Below are 5,621 nucleotides of genomic sequence, written 5' to 3'. Positions count from 1 at the left end.
CACACACACACACACACACACACACACACACACACACAGACACACACACACATATATATAAATGAATTCATTTTTATTCAACATGAATTAGCTTGAGAAAACCCAGGTTTACGCAGTGCCAAGGAAGAAAAAGACTGGTGTCTACTTCCAGCACAATGAGGACCATAAGTCACTGGACTAAAAGTAACGCTATAAAAAATTGAATCATAAACTAAAGGCTAAATCTTGCTCATTGCCAGTTCGTTGATTTGTTCAAGATTAGAGGACTCTAACTGGACCTGTAGCCTTTATTTTCCTTTCTTTGTGTAAATAACATTCCTGAAGCATTTTAGCATCCCCATTGGATGCAGGATGACTGACTGGTCCGTAAGTCACTTTTCTTCAGTTCATCTTTACTGAACATCTTCAATATCACAATGTGGTTAATGCCTCCTATAGTCTGGGTTAAGATGAATATCATTTGAACATTTACCTTGGATTTATCTATTCATTTTCTGTATTAACTTATCATGGTATTTAACTACTGTAAACCTCTCCTTTTACAGAAAAAAAATGAGTACTTTAATGGGTGTTCTTAATTTGGAAGTGAGGCTAACTTCCTTAGCAGGTTAGTACAAATTAAGCTGTCAATAAACTGCAAAAACAACTGTTGCTGTTGTTTTTATTTTAATTCCTTCATTTATTTTCCCTAGATCAAATGGGTTTTTGAAACATTGCTCAGAAGCAAAGGCCTTTCTGAACAGGTCTTTCATGCTGAAATATTATTACTGGGGGACTTAAAATTTACTCTGCAACCTATAGTAACTCTTTTATAATCACAATATTTTTTCTACATTAGCTTTATGTGAATGTGTAGCCCGGATTCTTGCTGAGGAAGAAACCATCCCATTCACAATGAAAAGTTGCTTCAAAATAATCAGTTTATCCTGACTTGAAAGGAAAGACATCTACTGAATCTCCACGCTGTTTTCTGGATAGCTTCATAGCCTGATTAACTTTGGCCTTCCACACCATTTTGCAGATTAGGATCATAACTAAGGTGAATTAATTGGCAATAAGTCAGTGATAACAAACTTCCTTAAATCCTAGAAGAGTATAGAATAAATTTAAAATCTAAAATATAATCCAGAATATTATTTTATAATAATATCACTGAAGCTATTAAACCTTATGTTAATGTACCCATTAATGGTTTTAATATAAGAACTATTAACTGACATTTACTTTTTATCTTTGTAACTCATTTTAAGATAATGTTTTACTTTCTGTTATTTAATATATTGCCTTGACTGCTTGATCCTTTTGTGAATGTAGGTGGTGTGTGTATGTCTCTCTGTGTATGTGTGTGTGTGTCGAAGAGTAGACCTATTATTATCAAAAGGCCAGCAGCACTAAAGGATTGAATCGGTGACCCAAAGGTTAAATTCCACAGCGGTAATCACTAAGCTGTTCTCCATTATAGTTGTAATAAAAAGACTGGGACTGCTGACATCTGGTACCTCCTCATCTAAAAACCTTTTAAATTGTTTGAGGAAAAGAAAAAAAGCTTTTATTCAAGTGAAAAAAAAATCCTCTAGGTGTGTGTTACTTAAAGATCTGGAAATTTCCTGTAAGATACCCTGTCAAAGATGGTCGGACCACATCTGCACTAGAGTAAAATGTGAAACCACACTTTTTCAACTTTACACTCTTTTTCTTGACCTATATAAAGGGCATAATGAGCGCAGATGCAGAACAACCAGTATCACGCTTTTTAATATTCCATCATATTTTGCTGATTGCCAATGTCCTAATTCAAAATGACTGAAAGATGATAAGACCAAGTATATTAATTTAATATTATGAACCATAAGTTATAAGCAATGACTGGTTTTCTTATATATTTAAACAGTTTAAGTAAACTATTTCTTGTATCCTTATGTACTTAATTTCAAAAAATACTAACAGTAAGTTAGCCAAGTGGATTTACATGTGCTAGACATTGTCGGCAAACAATAAAAAATGAAAATTACAATGCATTTCTCAGTTGTAGATTTACAAGTATTTATTGAAATAATTTTTAATATTAATATGCTACGATATAAGGATTTGCTACCTTAGAAAATTTTACAAATAATTTAAATATGTATAATAATACAAATAATAATCAAAAGGTAAAATTTCTCTAGAAAGATACATAATTTTACAGGTTTCAAGGACTATTTTTCCATTATGCCAAGGGAGACTGACAATTTATACACACTCTTACTGGGAGTTTTCAAGTAACAGGACAGGTGCCAAAATAAATAAATAAACACCACCAACAACAAAACACTAGTTCTTGCCCTTGAAGAATACACTAGAATTCGAGGGGTAAAAAATACACATGCTCAAATTACTTAAGACCACTAACAGAAGGAAATAATGAACAAACATCAAATAAAGTATAGTCAAATGGAGGAAAGAATTTAACTTTTTGTTCTTTGTGGAATACATACCCAAATGATGTCTGCAATTTGGATACTATTAATTCCTTTAAACATTAACTTTATTATTGCATAAAGATTATATAGATATTTGGACATAACATCAATCTTGCCCTAGAGAGTTTTCATCAAATAATTATAGAAAGTTTACTTAATTTGGTACTAAAACATCAGAGTTTTGCTTTTGCTCAATATTAATTTCGTTATCTAAGCAAATTGAACAATTTCTTTGAGTTAGTATTAATAAAATTAGTGTTAATATAAGAAAATTTTAAAATGGTGTTAAAAATATAAAAATGACCCTTTCCACGTGGTGTTGCTGTAGATAGAGAATAAGATTTATATGAAAACTTCTTGTAAATGGAGGCAGTCTGTTTACTTAAGGGCTATTATGAGCTTGTGGTTAAATAATTACATTAGAGAGTAAGACATGCTTCAAATGGGTCATAGTAAAAATGCAATGTAGATATAGTCAGGGAGGCAAACACTTTCCCATCAAAGAAGAAAAGTAAATGCTCCATAGAGAAGGAGCGTTTGAACTGTGCCCTGAAGGATTTCTATTTACATTTAGCTTCAGAGAATGATCACCATTAGAAAGATTATTCTAGGAGAAAGTTATTCAAATAGCATTTTGAATGAGATAAAGAATTATAGCTTATTTCATATAGGGAGGACAAAATTAGATTTGAAATAATATCATGTTCAAAGGGTTGAGAGAGAATCTAGCAAGTACTGGGTGGTGAATTGCATACAAATTTGCATGGCTGAATATAAAGAGGCTTATACAGCTTTAGAACTAGATTGAGACTGAAAAAAAAAAAAGCATTTAAGAGAGGTTGTTTCTGTTTTTCTCTGTTGAGCAATTTGACAAGCATTTGCAAAATCAAAGGTAATCATAAAGTAAAATATAATATTCATCATTTGTTTTACTAGAGATATTCAAAATTCTCACTATACTTGGGAAGTATATTGTACAGCTGTAATTAATGAAGAAACACATGAATTCTCTGCTCTGTCTATGATAAAGATCAGATCAAAATGCTTGAGAAGGAGTAAAGAAAATAAGGGTAATTTAAATGTAGGTTTTTAAGACTATTTTATCTGGAGTCAATAGATGATCTTGGTGTTACCTGTCCTATTTGGTCAATTCATAACCCTCCTAGCTCATGCTACATTCTCATTAAATTTGCTATAATGTTTGCACTGATAGGCATTAGGTGCTTACTTCCCTAGCTACAATTAGGCAATTGGATGCATTTCAATATTGTTCTTATATAAATACTCCTCTCACTCATAGTCACTTATTTGCTTACAACTGCCACTTCCTCATTAGAAGGTTATAGCCAGTGCTCGACTTACGACCACGATTGGTTCCGACAGACCGATCGTAACATGATTTGGTCATAAGTTGAGTAGGCTATATGCACACGGAGATGGTAGTGCTGCCGGAAGCTGGTCCGCACTGTCGTACGCCCAGCTGGGCAACGTTTGCGCTGCCAGACGCGGAGCAGTCGTGGCTAGCGATTGTGGTCGTAAAGTCGAATGGTCGTAAGTTGCATAGGTCGTAAGTCGATCAATACCTGTACATTGTAGGCCTTAGTAGATCTGTTTTATCTTCAGTTCCTCTTTGCAGCATTCATTAAGATCAGCAGCCCAATCTCCTTTCAAGAGAGAACTTGTCAATCAGCCATGAGGAGTGTCGTTAGCTGACACTGTCCACTTGCTGGCTTTCAAAATCTAACACAGTATTTGAGCTGAGGCCACTAATGCTTTTTCCAGGCAGCCTATAGTAAATGGCTGATCACAATGAGGGTACCAGAGCCTGGTCGTTTCTGCCCACTATGATCCTCTATGGAAGCTCCTTTTGCTGAAGCTCCTATTTGGGCTTGTTGAGAATGTTCTCAGAGTTGCATCCCAGAATGAAGCTCTTTCTGCCAACCTTTCTTCATTCTTTCTCTCTTTACACAGATGTCAACTGTGCCATGGTCTGCAGGTCTTTCCTGTCCTGCCAAATCTTTCTCCCTCTCCTGTCTTCTATAAGTATTTCTCTCAATAAGTCTGTTGCAATTCTAATTCCATGTTGGCATCTGAAGAACAAACTGACAGAATGACGGAATTCCTAATTATCAGAAGTTGCTCAGAACTATCTGTGGAATAAATGGATGGATGCATGGATGAGGAGAACTGCTAGAAGAGTGAAGTTTTAAATGTAAAAAGTAAAAAGAAAACTTTACTTACTTACTTGCATTTCTTTAATAATGCAATCCATTAAAAAATCCAGTCCCTGTCATCATTAATGTTCTACCATCTGTTTTTGAAGGAAGGATGGGAAAATAATTGGTAACATAAAATATTATAAAAAATTGTAATATATATTACATGTATTATATATAATTTCCTAATACTTCTTGCAGCTGATAGCATACATATACATGTGTCACATATCATTAAATAGAATTTAATTTAAACAACAAATCAGGAAGGAAATTAAAACTCAGAATGATTAAGTAACAAAGTGATATAGCTAGCAAGTGGAAATGATGGAATATTTTCTTTGATCCCAAAGATTCAAGGGCTAGTCTCTTAATGGAACATTTTGATGCTTTATGCTTTAAGAATTAACTATAGAGAGAATATTAGGTTACAATTATGTCTCTAGATGTCAACTTTCATTCATCTGACTACATGGGCTTTCATCTAATAAAACAAGTTGTAGTGAAAAGTGATCTTATTTCCCTGTTTTGTAGCTGATAATACTTGAGTCATTTTATTTAGTGCTAGGGTATTTTTGCAACTTTACCTCCTACTTATAATGTTTCTATAATATGATAAGTGCTGATTTTATCGCATTTCCACTTAGAATACCCCAATATATATTTTTTTCAAAAAACACCCCCGCATTTATTTTGGAATACTACATCTCCAACACAAACACTATGGAATTAAAGGACAATGTGACGGATGGTGGTTGTCTCTAAGTAAAAGAGTCTTAGAGTTAACGTAATTACACAAATGTTCATTTTATTACATCTTGTATGTACTGAATTTTTGAACAGATGCAATAAACAGTCAATTACTTCAGTGATGGGTAATACCAAGTAGTAACTAGAACAAAACCTGAACTGTATTTCCCAAAGCAGGCTTTTGAAAATAAAG

The sequence above is a fragment of the Cebus imitator genome, unplaced genomic scaffold (genome assembly GCF_001604975.1).
Source record: "Cebus imitator isolate Cc_AM_T3 unplaced genomic scaffold, Cebus_imitator-1.0 Scaffold47, whole genome shotgun sequence".
Lineage (NCBI taxonomy): Eukaryota > Metazoa > Chordata > Mammalia > Primates > Cebidae > Cebus > Cebus imitator.
Note: the sequence above shows the minus strand (reverse complement) of the source record.